We start from the raw sequence: 18551 nt of genomic DNA on the forward strand, positions 1-18551 counted from the left end.
CTTCCCTTCCCTTCCCTTCCCTTCCCTTCCCTTCCCTTCCCTTCCCTTCCCTTCCCTTCCCTTCCCTTCCCTTCCCTTCCCTTCCCTTCCCTTCCCTTCCCTTCCCTTCCCTTCCCTTCCCTTCCCTTCCCTTCCCTTCCCTTCCCTTCCCTTCCCTTCCCTTCCCTTCCCTTCCCTTCCCTTCCCTTCCCTTCCCTTCCCTTCCCTTCCCTTCCCTTCCCTTCCCTTCCCTTCCCTTCCCTTCCCTTCCCTTCCCTTCCCTTCCCTGTTAATAAGGGTTTCAGTGCAGGTTATACCCCTGTAAACTGGAACAAAAATTACAGACAAGTGTCACCCTTGCATTACATTTTCCAGATTTTCCAAGTTTGTCAGGCTGAATGCTCTTTGGACAATGTTTCTGACAGTTTAATTAATTATAATGGAAGTATAACAAAATGCTCATGCCTTTAACTGTATTCTTTGGCAAGTATTGCACTATATGAAGAGCTTCATAACTGTAAAAAGGAAAAAATCCGATATATTAGTTTAGCTTTTTCATTATTATTAATGGTCTTTGTTATGTGCTTCCTTATGTGGGAAACAGACCTTCAGACAAGAGTGAAAACAAGAAAGAACAAAATAAAAGTCTCTTCCGGTGTCATGCTAAAGGGCTCCTATGAGCATTGTGAATGGATTAGGTCCCGTTCAGTGTATGTGTTTGGAAAAAAGAGGTATGGTATAGAGTTTAGTACCTAGTTATAGGTATGTATTCCTTGGTGTTAGGGTCAGATGTTTACAAGAAAAAGAAAAAAGAAAACAGTCAAATAGCCTCCTTGTAACCACAGTTGCTTATGGCTTAGGCTACTAAGCTGTTGTCCAAGGCTCCCTGGTGGTCTGCAGGACCTTGCAAAATGTTCTGCAGATTACATGGAGGACTGAGTTCAAAGGAGTCTCCCTAGGTGGTATATACATGAGCTGCATTTCAGCACCATCATGACAGATGCTTTCCCTGACACAAGACAGGACCTGCACCATGCTCAGTGTTGGTATTCCACTAAGATTTCCACATCTGCAGTGAAGGATGGCTGTGTGCTCATCAGACACTCGTTTGCAAATGACACATTTGTGTGTGTGGGCACTTGGTTTGCTTGTGAAACTTTGCCAGAGGAGAAAGTGAGTATCAAAGCAGAGTATGGACACAGCCTACTTCAGCAGCTGATAACTGGCTTTCCTTTCAGCTGGTTGCAATGTCTGGTTAATAAGATTATGGTAAAAGTCACTAGATGACACTGTTACGTAGTTTCACACAATCGTTTTTCTTAGTGCCTGTGCTCAGTCTTTGAAGATATTCTGCACAGTCTTCTGCATTACGGTTCCTATTAACTTATACTGTAGCAAGCACCAGGAATATTTTCTGTCTAATTAAGTCTTTCTGGCTATGCTTTGATGGAAGGCCAAGCTGGCCCTTTGTGTTGGATGAGATTGAATACAATTTGCACCCCAAAGACCCAGATTTGACAACACTGATTCCTCCTACGTTAAGAAAAAAATTTGTGAAGATCCTTTGCAGAACTGGGAAGTTCATATGCCCAGCGAGGTGGGCAGCAGGGTGCTGCAGTGTACCGTGGGGTGTTTTGCCATGGAGAGAGCTGGCCACCAAGGGGACCTACAGCTGCCTTTACTGGAAGCCCCCTTGCCCACCCAGTTCAACCTGGTTCTGCCATGCAGTGGTGGACTCTGTGGAGCCACTGTCATCTTTCTGTGTGGAAACTCTGCTTTCCCTTGGCTCTTCTCCCAGGGGGTGGGAAAAGAGTCTCCGGCCCTAAGTAAAGCCTTGCTTCTCCTCCGTCTGATAAGGCTGAAATAGTTAGGCTCACCAGGCTCTATTATTTTATGCTCTCTATTGTCAAGCTCCAGACATACTGATATTCTTGCCACTTGCATATTATCTCTCAAGGCTTCCAAAGAATGACTTGAGGCATCCCAGCCAGTCAAGTCGTGAAATTAAAGTTGAGTGGAAGTGGTACACTTTTTTAAAATAACTTTTAAGCATGTGTCTGAAAAGCTTTTCCAGCACAGTAGTTTTGTGAGCAGCATGACAAAGAGTGTTTGTTGTTGTTGTTGTTGTTTTTGAGCTGCCCTACTGGAATCGTTTACTGTCATTTTAGGTCATTTTAGGGAAGCAGCTTTCAGCAGTATTAAAACCACAGCTCCCCTAAAAGCTGTTGTTGCTGCTGCTGTTCACCAGGGGAAAAAAATGGAGAAGAAAAAAAAGTTCCTTACATTATTTCTCTTGATTAATAAACAGCATCTTTTCATTCTTTTCATAGTCCAGCCATAGTGGAGGCTGTTAAAAATTTGTATGGTTGACATGATACTATATATTTACTTACAAATATATTGAAATAAAAACTCTGTTCTTGTTTTACTAGTTCAAAATGAACTACAATAGTCACAATCTAATGTTCAGATGATAAAAAGTCTTTATACAATTTTTATTTTATTTTTTTCCCTTTAAAAATTTGAGAATGCAACCAGAAACGGCTGACTTTCTGAGCTCTAAACTCAGTGAACTCTATCCTCTGTGGTGTCTTATATCAGGTCATATCTGCACTCTTTCAGTCACAAACATTTGATATTGATGTTAAGTATCTAGTCTAAGTTTATTATCCTTGTTTGTGAGGAATTGCCTGCTGAAGGAGCTTGTTTCTCTCTGTTTTCTCAATGGAGAAAAAGGATATTTTGTAGCAGGGTTAGATTGTATACTTAACCTTAGCTGGTAAATGATATGTTGGATGAATCCTACCTTTAAGTCACTAACAAACTGCGTTTTACAGTTCATGTGAACAAAGGAAATGATAAATAGTGGCCCAATATTTATCATTAGTTTGCCTATTGTAAACTCACCAATAGGGGTGTCTTACACTGTATTCAAAGATGTGTCTACACCTCTGAGCAGACACAAGCAACCTAGCTTTAATCAAGATAATTATTTCAGCTGTATAAATAATGTAACTCCAGCTATACCGAGATTACCATTGGTTGCAAAACTTAGATTAAAAGCTTGGTTAGTATCTTTAAGTACATCCGTGCTGCAGTGGTTGCCCTGCTGTCAGTGACCTGGATAGCTAATTTACACCTAGAGAACTGATTTGTCTGCACCGGTCCCAGACACTTTGACTACAGCATAGTAGACATGCTCTAAATCAGTAGGGTTTTAAATCTATGATTATACTTGGTACATATGAAAACAAAATTGGGCTGGTATTTTTTCCCATGCAATGCATCTGATGTCTTCTAAAGCAAAGACTACTTAATTTAAGCACTGTCTATTTCACAAATGCAGAGCCACCAATGTTTTCCTTGCGAAACATTTGTTCCCAATTGTAGCCATCAGAAGGTCAGAAGAAGTTCAAAATTACATGACGGAGTTTATCTGCTTGTTTGGAAAAATGATCTGGTCATTGCCATAGCAAGTTATATTAAATTGTTTTGGTTATATGAGATAGGATTTTATATTAATACCATATTTTTAACATATTTATACATATTTATAAAACAGTTGAGCTTTGCCTATTAGAGCTCAGATCTGTGCAGTTTTGTAGCTGAGACATTGCAAATTTACAGTTAAAATTATTTTGGCAGGGGCTAAATATAGATGCATTTTAAAAGAAAAACTTCAGATAATTGCATCATGATGGATCTTTTGAATCTTGTTCATTTCTGCTCTCAAAGATATTAAATCAATACAGATCTCAGGATTGACTGTATGCAATATATGGATGATGTATGTGACGAGGTTTGGATTTTTTCTCATTTATGTGCACATTATATGAATATGTGCCATTAAAGTTGACAAAGCATTTAGGCAGAGTTGCAATGTTAGTGTCATGGTTCATCTCAGGTGTAAAATAGGAATTAAAATACATATATATATATATTTTGTAGTAGTAGTATTACAGATGAAAAGTGCTACAATCATCTGTTATAAGAAAGAAAAGGTATTCTTGCCCTTTCTTTCCACTATCATTGAACAATCTGCCAGCTGACTGCTTGATGCTGGTTGTTGTTGCCCAGACTTAAGAGGACTTCCATATGACACAAAAAAGATAGTTCAGCTACAGGTACATTTCATATCCATAAAATTTAACTATGTTATTAGTAGTGATTTACAACTAGAAATTATTTAATTCACCTAACTATCCTAGTTCTTAGGAGGACAGCAATCCCTCCTTCATTTTTACTAAATTTGAAGTAATAGATATATAAGACAAAGTTAAATCTGAAATGTGGAAAAAGTAGCAAAAAAGTAAATGACAACAGGAAATGTCATTTTCTTCTTTCAGGACTGCCAGACATTCTGTATAATACAGGATATCCTGTATATATAGTGAAGTCAAATACAAAAAGCATACAGGGCACACACTTTTCTGTATTGTCATGGCAACTGATGCTTTCCCAAACACCCAGAAGCTTCAATTTTCAGAGTTTCAGAAAAACAGCAACTGCATCTGGACCTATTGCATGTGCAATTAGTCCAACACTTGAGATTTGTTGAGCCTGTGCAAGCCATGCTCCGTGAAGTTCTATCCAGCACTGCTCCAGATGGCATCTTCTTGTTTTTCACATTCCCTGATGTAAGTTCTGAAAGTAGTTAGGTGGTGTTGGGATGCTGTGGAGAAGATTATCAAAAATGCAGATAGGTATTAATTGGGATCAGCAAATGTCATTGTCCCAATCTATACACAACTGTAGAATTAAAGTTAGTTTTTTTTTATTTGTTTGTTTGTTTTTGTTTGTGAGACGTCATTCTCACCACCATACCTCTTCTCTATTTTCACATCACAAGGCCAGACATCCAGATATCCCAGGACACCATTCCTCCTGCTTCTGCAGTGAGAGACTCTACCCTACATTCTGCTCCTCCACATGCCGAACATCCAACAATATCAGCAGAAGTGCTGAGTACATAATAAGTGAAAAATATTTAGATATTAATGTTACATAGTGGAATCATTGTAGACATGAAATTATCACAGCAGTGAAAGTTTTGGTGACAAAGGACCCACATCCATACTAAAACCAGGCTTCATTAGTTCTGCTCACTGAACAACAGGCCTTTAAATTATGGAATGCTCCTGAATGTACCTCATTATTAAGCCTCTGGTAAGTGTCTTTTCCTCTCAGTCAGTTTGTTTATTCATCCCTGATTCCAAGGATTTGCTCAATTTTCTAGTAAGTATAATATATTTCCTATCCAGATGGCACATGGGATTTCTAGACAATTTACTTATCTGGACAAAATAAATGTCTTTCCTTTGAAGCCTGGAGTAACTCACATTCTTCTCTGCTCTCTATTGGAGAATGAAAAGTTTTTGAGAAAAAGAAGTGAAATCTGTCACGGTGAAATATTATCATATTCTTTTGGATGATCCTTGGTATTTTTTGACAGAATGAGTCAGCAGAGGCTAGAATCATAGTGCATTAACCTCTCCTGTCTCACTCTTCCCATACTCCCAGTTTCTTGGAGAGTTTTTAGACAAATTTGAACAGGCTAAAATTACAGTCCTGGGACTGCAGCAGCTGTTTGAACTGTCTCAGTACAGTGTCTTATCTAAATTTGGCCGTGACTATTTAATACTAGTGACTCCGTGATGCTGAAGTACTTTTTCATCTTTTCATCTCACCTTTTACTTCGATTTTTGGCTGAAAACATTGGCCTCTTTAGTTTACTGTTGTTAGGTGGAGAGAGTTCAAAATACTAAGCAACCAAGGGGGTTGAGTTTAGGAATGTTTTCAAAATAACTATAAAATATGAAATTTATGTTATCCACAATATGTTGGAGGTCAGTTCGCCCTCAAAACATGATGTCTGACAATAGTGCTTTCTTAGTGTGGGTTAGAAAAAGAATATAGTAGACTTAGGAAAACATCATAATTTAAGAAGTGACACATTTCAACAAAGACGTAAAACTGTAGGCAGTACAGAAAAGAAGCAAAACCTTAGGAAACCATTACTTCATTAGGACAAATATTTTATGTCTTTTAAAAGACTCCTTATTAAAAAGGGTGAGCTCTAGGGCTTTCATGTTCGCATGAAATCATAAATCTGCCATTTGAGAACAAGAAGTTCTTCTTTCTATGGATAAATTGATTTTTATTACAGCTTCATCAAATTCTTTTAAAATACTTAATCTGGGTATATGGGTAAGAGTCGGCACACAGACAGTTATTCTTAATCTTTCATTTTACAAGTGGAGTGGTCGAGCCAGTTAAGAAAGTCAGCACCATCAGTCAGTATGCAATCTCCTGTGAGGCATTAAAAGAACTGAAAAAGAGCTCATTCCCCTACTATTAGCAGGAACATGTTTACTTTGAGGTTTACTTTTACCCTTGCATAAAAAATATACAGATATACTCTCTTATTTTCCACATTGCTTAGCTTCCCTAGCTCTTTCTTCATTATGCCTTCAGGCAGCCAGGGGATTCCAGTTGGCAAGGGAAGGGCTTAGTTTTTGACCACGGCGATTCAGGGCTTATTTTCTACATGAATGGAGCTGGTAGAGCTCTGTACCCCATGGGGAAACTCAAGGCTTTTCTCTTCTAGCAAAGGGGAAGTGGGGCAATTCCTGTTTAGCCTTGGAAAACTGTAAAATTGCACTCCCTATCAATCTCTTTGTACTTAAGGAGAGAATTTTTGTGATTATGCATGAGGGAAAAAGAAAGAGACAGGAAGGGAGTGGGGAAAGGTTAGGCTTTCATCACATTTTCTGGTTCCCAATTCATTTAGCCTTATCTGTGTCTTATAGATTGCAAGCTCTTAGGTGCCATGACTGTTTTTATGTATGCCTTTAATGGCCTATCACTGGTGTACAGCAGATAACTAGTTACAAATTGTTGGGGTTTTCCAAGGAAACCATTTTTATGCCCCCCCCCCCCCCCCCGAGAATGCTGAGAAACTAAAACTGTTTGCATAAAAATGTCAGTTTCAGTAAAACTCCTGATGAATAAAGCTTTGGGGAAAATAGTTCAAAATCATCTAAACATGCTGTTCTTACATTTTCTAAACAGAAAGTTCATTATTCAGTTCAGAACTACTTTCATTTTTAAAGTTCAATAAGCTTGTAATGAAACATTTTATTACAGTTTATAAAATCTTGAAATCATCCAGATGAATTTTTTTTTCAAAAAACTTGCTCCAAAGCATTTTGTTATTGTTACTGGTTTACAAACATTGTGAGGTTTTGGCTATAACCAGTAAGATCATTCTGCATGCAGCTCTGCCAAATAGTGATTAATTTCCCCATTGTGTTAAGCTTTGAGGATGGGGGGAAAAAAATTAAAATAAGAGCTAGATTATTTTGAATTGTTTTTTAGAATTTATACTCAGGGAAGAAATAAAACTCATCTTGCATGCATCACTTTACTGTTAAAATTTTCATCATGAATTATATTCATTGTTTCTACTGTATTTTAATTCATGCATCTGCTTTGTGTTCCTTTGCGAAAAAGTCAAAAATCAACATTTAAGGCCGCTACACTTGTTGATCAAACTACTCTCCTATTTCTGAAGTTTACCTGCAGCCTCTCTGTCAGCCTACATAAGCATTCCTGAAATTTTCACTTAAAACTGCTTGGTATCAAAAAATGCCCTTTTACCTAAAATTATTTTGGTACAGAAAGCAGAACTGAGAAAAGCTGGAAGGAAGAAGGAAACCTGCCTGACATTAAAGACCTACAGCTAAAAAAAATGCAGAATGGTATAAAGAAAAAAGATGAACATAAGCCTTTGCAGTCAGTCCTTTTTTTTCACTCTAATGAAGCATTCTTGTATGTTTTTCTGCTGCCTTGATAAAATGAAAGATAGAAAAAAAGAAGCATGATGAGACAGTGGCTGGTGGGAAAGTAGAGGCAAGTAAAGAGAACTGTGGGTAACATTGGTTAGATATAGAACTGATAGCAAGAAAAATATTTCTTAATTTAGTTAGAAATAAGGACAGAGAAGAACCATAATGGCATAAATTATATTCTTGTAACAAGGTGCTGTGTAGACATGGAACATCAAAACATGTAAATTCAAATGTAACTGCTTACAGAACATACATATGTTTTGTATGCATTTTTAGAAGTGGCATAGCGCAGTGTGTGATTCATTTCAGGAACAAAGAAACGTGTCTCCTGCTGAACTGCCAGCACTGTTTCTGTCAGTATCTCTGTGTTGCTTGGACTTCTCCCATTCCCGTAGAGACTTGGTTAGGTATTGGATAGCTTCTGAGAACTGACTGAAGCCCTGCAGAATGTAGTTTGGCTCCATACTAGCAGGGGGTATCCCACAGTACTGCAGTACTGTTCTGTTCTAGGAGACGCTAATTCATATTTATTCCTAAATCTATGTCATTCGACAGTTATAAAAAATTATGTTAATTAACTACCCTATATGTGGGGTAGATCAAAAGCAGGCTACAGCATTACTGCTTGTTTCTAGGTCAAATCTTTCTGGGCTATTCTTTTTGGCCTTTTTTTTTTTTTTTTTTTCTCTTCATTTTTACTACTATCCAGGTTGTTTTCAAGAATAAATGCTTCCATTCTCACCTGTTGAAGTTCTGGTTCATGTTTTAATTTTCATGGTGTAAAGATTCATAATTACATGAGCAATTACTCAGATTTGCCAGTCATAGTTGGAGATTAATTACAAAACACAGGTTCACAACAATGAGCTTGCCAAAATCTATCAAACATTGATCCCTTTTCATGTCAGCTAATATGGAAATGAAAAGGATAAAGGAAAGCTTCAACTGAAAAGCAGTTGGAACCTATTGTGTTTCATTCACCTCAACAGATTGGCAAAACATTGTATTGATGAGTCCACCCTTTATTTACAGCATACACAATTCATGACAGTGGTTTTTATAACTCTGAAAATTACGCTTAATAAATATGAGAAGATACAGGTTTTCTTGATTACTTAAACCTAAATGTTTATTCAAGCTTTCATGAGAAGTTTCTCTTAATTTAAACAGAACTAGGGCTGCTGAATGGATGCCATTTTTTTTGATGTGGACTTAGTACATATGAAACAAGTCTTAATAACATCCACACTCATTTAACTGGTAAATGTAATCTACAGAGGCTTTGCCTCATGGTTTGCCTATTGCAGTCAGAATGAAACTCTAGTTGACTTTTCATAGTTGGATTATATTTAAGGGTTTTATCCTTCATTTTGTGTAATAAAATTATTTCTGGTTTTAATTAAAAAATCAGAAGAAACGTGTGTAAATATTGCTGCTGTAGTTCAGAGCAATGAGGTATTACTTGTATTTTCCCATTTGGTGTTGATATTATGTAGAAGTTGGAGACACTAACACATTGTGGATATTGTTGCTGAGAAGTAGAAGGGAAAAAGATAGTCTTGAAACACAGCCTGTGAGATGGCACAAAGCCAACACACTGAAAAATGGCAAACATCACATTTAACAGCTGGACGCAGAAATATTTCTCTTTAATTTGGAAGGAGAAAATTTTTTTCACAGCAGGGCACTCTCAAAAGAGCACAACATCAAAGAGGGTGGGTCTCCCCAGTCAAATATCATCTGGCTCCAGTGATGGAGCAAAATGAATGAACTGTCAGGACTTTTTTCCAGTGTGTATGTTTTTGCCAAGTGAAAAGTAAAAGGTTCAGTGGCTTGTTCTGATCGCAGACCAAAACCTGATAATGGAAAGCTGATTCCTTAAAGTCTTCCTCTGATCAGCTGACAGGCAATGTCTGAAGAAGACCCCAGATTGATTGATGGTCCACTTTGTATTGATGGCCCCTGCCACCCTTAGAGATAAGTGAGATATGCCAAATGCTTAACAGCTCTGGAGGGCTCCTGTGATTGTGACTCAAGCAATGTTCTAATCTAAAGTTATAATCCTCACAGAAACAAACTATCTTCCAAAGAAACTTAACATGAGACTTACCAATACCAGACCTGCACTCTGGGAGAAAAAAAAAAAAGGAATAGCACCACCACCAGAAAATCATCTCACATTCTTCAACATGCGCCAACTAGAAATATCAGTGTTACACTTTAATGCACACTTTTCATCTGCTTTTTGACTCTGACTTCAGCTCTGAACTAGTTGTGCACTAAACATCACAATGCTGTGTTTCTGAGAATCCTATAATCTAACAAATTTGAAGAAATAATACAGCACAAATATTTTTCAATATAAAAATATAGTGGCACAGTTTGTACAGCCATTACTCATTTGTTTTATGAGGAATCTCAAGCATAGTTTATCATATACTTTATTACTTGACCTTTTAATCATCATCTGGGGAACTTAGCATTCCAGACATTCCAAAATATTCCAAACTAAAAATATCAGTGTGCCTCATTATTTAAAACTCACAAAGGAGTTAAGTATATTTTCTAAAATATGTCATTTTAACTCATTTATGGGGAGTCTTAATAATCTCAAAAATGGGACATTTAAAAAATAACAGAAAGAGCTATCTGTGGATTCTCTGTTATACTAGTAAATAGATGCTCTGCTGAGATAGATGTTCTACATTTGCACTGTAAAGGCAGTCTCTACCTATATTTGCTTGCAATATCAGGGTGTGGGTAAACAAACGGTACACACATACACACACAAAAGAAAAAAAAACTTTAAAAAATCCCTGTTTTCTACAGCTGGGTGATCAAGACACAGGGTTTAAGTACTTGCTGTAAGTCACATGAAAAGCTTTTTTCAGAGTAGGAACTCAACCCAGACATCTGCAGAGTAATTCCAGTGTCTGAATGGAGGTGCTTAATGCCATTTTAGATCCTGGAAAGTATCTAAGACATCCACACAGGACTGACAGGTAAGGTACAGAGTGTGGCAGGACGTGCCTGCCTTCTGGAACAGTTGCTGGAGGCTCAGCAGGATACCCAGAGCCATCAGAAACAGCAGTGGGACCTTGTGCTTAGACACTTGAGTTCACGCTTTGCACCCGAGTCCAGTGCCAAACCCTTATCTGTGGGTCACCAAGGTTACACTTGGCAAGAATGCCTCTGTCACAGCAAAGTAATGATCTTGACATTGCTTGAAAGTGAGGTGACTTGTGGAAGGGCTTTAATTTCAGGACTTTAAAAAAAAAAGTTTTTTTTACAAGTAACTCGTTTTTGCTAGTTTTACTACAGGATTGAGAGTGTAATGCTAGTTTTTGATTGCTAGTTAGGATTGAGAGTGTTTTGCTAGTTTTACTACAGGATTGAGAGCTCTGTGCTTGAGAACTAAGTACCTATCTAAACCGGTCCTTAAAAAGCCTAAGTGTATAGTATAAGAGCTTTAAGAAATCCTGAAGGTAAAGAAAAGAAGGAGAAGCTCCAAGTACTTCAACACACTGTGCTTTTCTACAAATAAAACCCTTAACCTAGCCAGCTTCATAGTGTTAAATGATAGCTGTGTCATGTGTTCTATGTGTTATACTTTAGTATGTCTAAAAGTATCACTAAGCACTGAGGCTGGGATTTATGAATCTAAAATCTGCTACCTGCTTGGAAATGCTAATTTGCACATAGACATAGTTTCATACACTACACTGTGAAAACACAGTCTGGAAACATGTTTTGGAAATGCACTCGACAGAAATTACAGGAGTAAAGGCTCCAAAGTGGTGCTCTCCATGTCCCATCAGCCTTTTCTTGGTCAGTAATAAGGTAAGCCCTGAGGCACAATTGAACAACAGATCTTCCTCACTCTCCCTACTACTTCAGTCCTTCTTGTGTATTAGCATCAGGGCTGTTTAGAATAACTTCCATGGTCTTTTGATCCTGAGTGATTTTTCTAAAGTCATTGGGTAATCAGTGAGTCAACTTCAGAGATATGTACCACTCACCTGTTTCAGCCACATTGCCTAGCTTGATGCTGAGTGATGAAATCCGCCAAAACTTGTTTTTGTACTTCCCGCTTTGAGGTGCTGTCCTCTGTCACGTTATGTTGTGGTTAGCTATTTTGCTCTTTTAATTCTTTGCCCAGCTGGATGGGTGTATCGACTATATGGAAACAGGCTGAAAGAACACCTCAGCTCAAAGGCAGAGGACCTTTTTTGGTTGCTTGTAAAAGAATGAAAAACTATGAAACAAATGTTTTAAAATTTTACTTTATGATGCTTAAAGGCTTTGAGAAACAGCAAGAAAACCGCCATTACCGTAACCGTCATTACCTTGCAAAGGAACTAAATCAGCTGCTGATTTTTGATTGCTGTTTTCCTTTCCTTCCTTCCTTCCTTCGTTCCTTCGTTCCTTCGTTCCTTCGTTCCTTCCTTCCTTCGTTCCTTCCTTCCTTCGTTCCTTCCTTCCTTCGTTCCTTCCTTCCTTCCTTCCTTCCTTCCTTCCTTCCTTCCTTCCTTCCTTCCTTCCTTCCTATTCCAGCTTTGATCATTTACCTCTCTGTTTTTAAACCATCTTTTTCTTTTTAGTTTGTGTTTTGTTTTTTTTTTTTCCTTTTTTCCCCTGGTCTCTGCATAATGAGCCTAAATTGGCAACGCTTTGTTTTGATGCTTTGTGCTGGATATAAACGAGTCTGCAGAGAACAAGCTGGGTCTGTTGCCTCCCCGTGTTTTTCTGCAACCATGTCTGCCTGGGCATGCAGCACAGTAATCAGGGTGGAAATACCAATACCAAGCAAAAGAATGACCTGTGCCTGGAGTACCACTGCTTTTTCTGTCATATACTGGAACTGTCAAAAGGGTGCAAAAGCACGCTCAGAAGAGGCTATGTTATATCAGCAGATGCTTCAGGAGCAAGCATTGCTCCTTTACAGGCCTGTCTGCATGGGAATGCTTCCAACTTCACATGCATGTTTTCTGCCCTGTCTTCCCCTTTTGCCCTGATGCTGGGTAACACTGGTTTGTGTTATGTGTAATTCTCCCCTACTCTAGGACAAATACAGGTTAGTGTCCAAAAAAACTGTTGAGACTTTTCTTTAAAAAATAATTAAATCAAGTCTGCATAATCAGCAGTGCATTGCTCTTGTGACACTTTCTGGAATAAGGCCCCAATCCTCCAACTGCTTTCACAGATGCTTGATTTCACACACGAGTAGTCCCATTGAGATCAATGGGACTACAACATGTGCGTAAGTGTTTGCTGGACTGGGGTCTAAGTGAGAGATGAAGACTTTCACCTAGCACAGACAGTTCAAAACAATGTTTATAGTTTCTTATGTTATAATCCTTTGAGAAACATTAAATCTAAATAGTTTTTAATATTAGTTGGCAACTATTCTCTTCTATAAATTTTGCTAGATGATGCCTGCTAGATTAAAGAGAAGAAACATTAAGCAGATATTATGAGATGTACACTCCATATCAGATATGGCTAATTGTACAAAATTGCTTTGAATAGTGTGAGCAGTTAAAGATCATTGGCTGTCAGGATACATTTCTGTGCATTTTCACAGAGGTGTTGCATCTCAGAGAGTGCATTGCTAGCAAACATTGGAGAACATTTTACTCTGATTTTTAACAGTGAGGCCTCTTGAAGTTTCTTCCTTGATCACTTATTTCAGATTTCTATTCTGTTTACAGTTTATAGCCATTCAGAATGCTTCAGTGCAGTTAAGAACATTTGGAAATCTTTGTGTTAATTCAAAGTACAAAGAAATTGACATGATTTTATACGCAATATAAAAATTTCAAAACTCAAACCATTGTTTATGTGAGGTGCTACATTTTCTAAATGGCAACAAAATATTATCCAGTTATTTAAAAATAAAAAATAAAAAATTAAGCACTTCAAAGTAAGTAAATAGTTATTGACGTATTTATTACACATTCACATATAATCTATAGTAACTAGCTTTCATGATCTACAATAGTGGTAATATTCTTATTTCATCATAAGCCAACAAGATTAGATGTTATCTGCATCACAGATACATATATTTTTATACATATTTATATATATATCTGTCCATAGAGAATCTGAAGGCATATTTTAAGTGTCAAAACAAATCAGTTGGTCTTATCAAGCAACAGAATATATAAGAATTTACAACCAATGGATTTCTGAAACAACATCTGTATGGATGAATAGGAAAACATTCCAAACGTTTCCACTTATAGTAAAATGAGATTGTTGACATATATACTACTATTTTTCATACCAGTTTTATGTGTGTAGTTGGCTGTTACAGATTTAATAATATTTATTAGGCATCAAAGTTAGAGTTATCACAATTTGATGAATAGTTATTTCTTTATACGGGCTAAGAATAATTTGATTGTGTATTGTACAGGTAATATAAAATACAGTATGTCATTCGCAAAGTATCCCGGTCTTTAAGATATGATCTTTGTAAAGGATGTGATTATATGGTGTTATTATTATCTGTCAACATCACTGTTTCTTTTTAGTTAAGCTATATTCGGAGAATTTTCCATTCATTGTTTTTTGCTTCTAATTTTCATTATATCTCATATTTTTTAATACAGGCAGACTAAGAATTATTCCTAACATATTTGCTAAGTGGCCTGGCTTGGTCACCAAACTAACGAATTAAAGGAGAAAGTTGTGATAGCTAAATGCATCTACACAGCTTTCTCATTCAGTTTGTAACAGTGAGAATATACGTATTCAGAAGGGTCCTCCTCCTCTAAATCAGATGCCCAGCACTAACATTCAAAATATTTAAAGTCTAAAAGCATTCGTTATTTAGACTACTGTTATTATCAAACATGAATCCAGTTGTTTGAGTTTCAGCCTGAACTAGACTCCTTAACTGTAATCTATTCAGGAAATTTTTCTGTTTGTCTCCTCTTTTTCAGTTCCTGCAACATCTTAAGAACTTTTCAAATTTTCTGGATAAGATCCTTTGACAGTGTGTTGATTTCAAAGGGAGCTGGGCACCAATGTACTACACAGAATTCAATTTGAACAACTAACTTATCAAGTCATGCATGTAATCCAGTTTGTTTTCAGTACGACATGATTAGAAATGCTAACAAATAAATAATGTATACATGTCATAATAAACACTAGAGCCCATTGGCATTTTACTCAACAATTGTTGCCTTAGGCAAGCAATTACTGAATTTTACTGTGCACTTACACATGTGAATCTCAGAGCTTTTCAGAAAAGTGACTGTTTGTTATTTCTTCTGCTTTAAAAAAGAAAAGACCTTCCTTGTCATTTGTAAGTAAGTCAGCTGTTAGATCTCTCTTCTACCAATAATATGACCGAATGCTGTCTCCCAATCTATCAGAGTATATATGTATTCAACTTAACTTACAGAATACTCTATAGCATAGGTTGAATACAGTGCTGGAGAGAAACTGAAAACAAACACACAAACAAACAAACCGCCAGCACCACCAACTAAAAGAAACGCCAGTTTTCTTCAAACGAAATAAACACGGGAACCGTCCCAAAAAGGACCATGTAGGTAAATAAATCCCATACCTTTTTGCTTGTATCTTTCCTTTCCGAAAGACAAAGTGAAAAAAAGGACAGGGAAACATGGCCTGAGTGGTTGACCCATTGTAGACCCTAAGGAGGAGATTAGACTCCAAGGTTTAGGGTGCATCATAAAAATTGGCCTTCAGTTGGTGGGTCTTGCTGGCTCTAAAAAGAGGGTGCATGGAGGGCTGCCCATCTCCTGCAGAGTGGCAGTTACATTCCGCAGTTTAACAAAGACTGCCCTTTTTGGCACTGTTTTAACCTCTTTTGGCGTACAGCTATCTATAGTGGATGTTGTAGTGCTGTTATATCAAAAATATGGGTTCACAGTAGTGACATTTGCACAATGTAGAGATTATCCAGTTTTGATGTCCAAGCTAGCAGAGAAAAACTTTCACTGTTGCTTTGGTTTATAGGTTCATACCTTGTTATAGAAAGAATATAGCTTGGATGGGTGCTCCCTTATCTGACATGTCAGACTGTTTAATCATAACCTTCTGCATATTTCCAGTGGTTTATCCATGCTTTTTAACAGAGTGGCTGATGATTTAAGAAAGGTACGTACTCAGCACAAGCACTCCTTGTTGTCCTGACTCTTCCCACTGAAGTCAAAGGTAGAACTTCTTGTGGGAGAAGGCAGCTCATGCAGAGAGAGTTGAAAATCCTGTGACCTTATGCATGTGATGTCAATAAGAATAGCAATGAACAGCAAAAAGCAAGATCCTCTACTAATGGTAAGAATTAATTCTTGCATGTTTTGTGGTTTTCTTCACATTTCTTTTGATGTCTTGCAACATGAAAAACTATTCTAATAGCTAGTTTTAGAATACAAATGTACACACAAAGAAAAATTCCACTTCAGGACCAGTCTTTTCTCTCTCTGCCTGCAAGGAAAATGAGAGGTCAATTAAGTTGTATGCTAATACCTTTTTTATTTGACTAAATGGAAAAATAAAACTCAGGCAGAATTTCAAAAGACACAATCCTTCACCAGGCCATGGAAAGAGAACAAAGGAAAGCAACAGATACAGAGGAAAGAACTCCAATGAACTGACCATGTTTCCTCTCCCTGTCTCTTCTGTGAAATTGTTTTTAAGAGCTTCACAGCTTGGCTTTCTCTGTGGCTGTGCTATTCAGGCTCCTTTATTCTAAAATTCTGTGGTGTCTATACCAGCAAATGGTACAATGGTCTTTAACATTGGGATTTCATTTTATTTGTCCTATCTATCCAGCTGAGGCAAGAAGCAATACTGCCTCAGCATTGAATTGATACTTCTCAGAAGTTTTAGTGCTCTGCTTTATCTCTTATACAACTTAAATCTTACATGGTCCTACCTAGACTTAGTATGTTGCCAGTGTGACAGATGTTCCAGCAAGTGCTGTTTATTTTCTTAGTAATAGCTGTTCATATATTTTAGAGCATCACTTATGTGAGATGCTGCATGCTTTAGAAATTATATTATTAATGTCATTATGTATTGCTATCATCTTCGGCATTATAAGTTTCAGCATCTACAGCTTCCAACTAATTATCAGTAATCAATCCAATAAGTAATAAATCCAGCCCTTCATAGGAAGGACTTCAAAGTCGTTCCCTTGGATTTGTATGTGCATGCTGTTAGAAGAGGAACCTGACCAGTGTCTGTACATTGGCATCCTAACTGCTTTTTCCCCATGTTATCCAGTTGGCATGCATATGTAGGTCATAAGGAATAGCAGTGTCAACCTGTAAGAAATATCATGATATACTCCATACACTTCTGTATCTATACCTTGAATACTGAGTAAGCAGGTGTTGGTATGGAGTGGAATATATATACATATATATATATATATATATATATATATACCTATATACCTATATATATATATAAATATATATATATAGGTATATATACATATATAAATATATAAAAGAATTTTGTTGTGCTGGATGCACTTAGGACTTACTTTCTTGGAAAATGATGTTGGTTTTGCTGTGTTCTGAAGTCAAACAATTAAAACTGTGGAATAATAATATATTTCACATTCTGAGTCTCTTGATATGTAACATATCTGTAACCTAATAATAAATAGTCAAAAACCTACTAAAAAGTTAATTAATTAGATGTGAATTATTAAGGAGGAACACAAGGAATGTCAAACAAGAAGGTGGGTGCAGTTCTCTTTTATCAAACTCTGGTCTCCATCAGTAGACTGGTACACATCTCAAAACTGGAACAGACCATAAACTAGATATCTTAACACTTTGAAACATTTAAAACAAAAGCAAAAACAAACAAAGAAACAAACAAGAACTCTTAAAACTAGGCAAAAATGAAAAAACAAACAAACAAATAAACAAACAAACAAACAAAAAAACCTAACAATTATTTGTGGTCAGAAGAGGGAAAAGAGCCTGTAAGCACCTTAGGTAACACTTCCAAGTGTAGTCAAAGTAGAAAAATGCAGCAACTAATTTTGTTTCCACTGTTCAGATTAATAAGTGTTGTGAGATACATGCATTCTCCATAGGGAGTTGAGGAAACAATATTTTATTTTGACATGATGCTCCTGCAATATATTAAAAGTTATGCCAAAGTGGATGGAAGTAGTGATCTAGTGAGGAAATCAAAGATTTTCAGTAAATTCAGTTTACCACAGGATTCTGAAGTTTGTTGTTGTTGTTTTATTAACACGAAAAGGAGGACTAAGGAGAATCTCCATCCTTTACTGGATGTAGGGGGAAACTTAGTGATGAGAGATGAGGAAAAGGCTGAGGTGCTTAATGCCTTCTTTGCCTCAGTCTTTAGCAGCAAGACTAGTTGTTATCTGGATACCCAATACCCTGAGCTGGTGGAAGGGGATGGGGAGCAGGATGTGACCCTCACAATCCACGAGAAAATGATTGGCAACCTGCTACAGCACTTAGATGTACACAAGTTGATGGGGCTGGGTGGAATCCACCCGAGGGTACTGCGAGAACTGGCGGAAGAGCTTTCCATTACTTATCAGCAGTCCTGGCTATCGGGGGATGTCCCAGTCGACTGGTGGCTAGCAAATGTGACGCCCATCTACTAGAAGGGCTGGAAGGTTGACCCAAGAAACTGTAGGCCTGTTAGTTTGACCTCTGTGCCAGGGAAGCTCATGGAGCAGATTAC

The 18551-nt window shown here is 37.3% G+C and overlaps 1 protein-coding gene across 1 annotated transcript in view; it reads left to right on the plus strand.

Annotated features, from left to right (window-relative positions):
- PRDM6 (PR/SET domain 6) overlaps positions 1 to 18551 on the plus strand; it is an 85699-nt gene that overhangs the window by 29921 nt on the left and 37227 nt on the right. The gene's annotated exons all lie outside the window — the stretch shown is intronic.

This window comes from Anser anser (assembly GCF_964211835.1).
Source record: "Anser anser genome assembly, chromosome: Z".
Taxonomy (NCBI): domain Eukaryota; kingdom Metazoa; phylum Chordata; class Aves; order Anseriformes; family Anatidae; genus Anser; species Anser anser.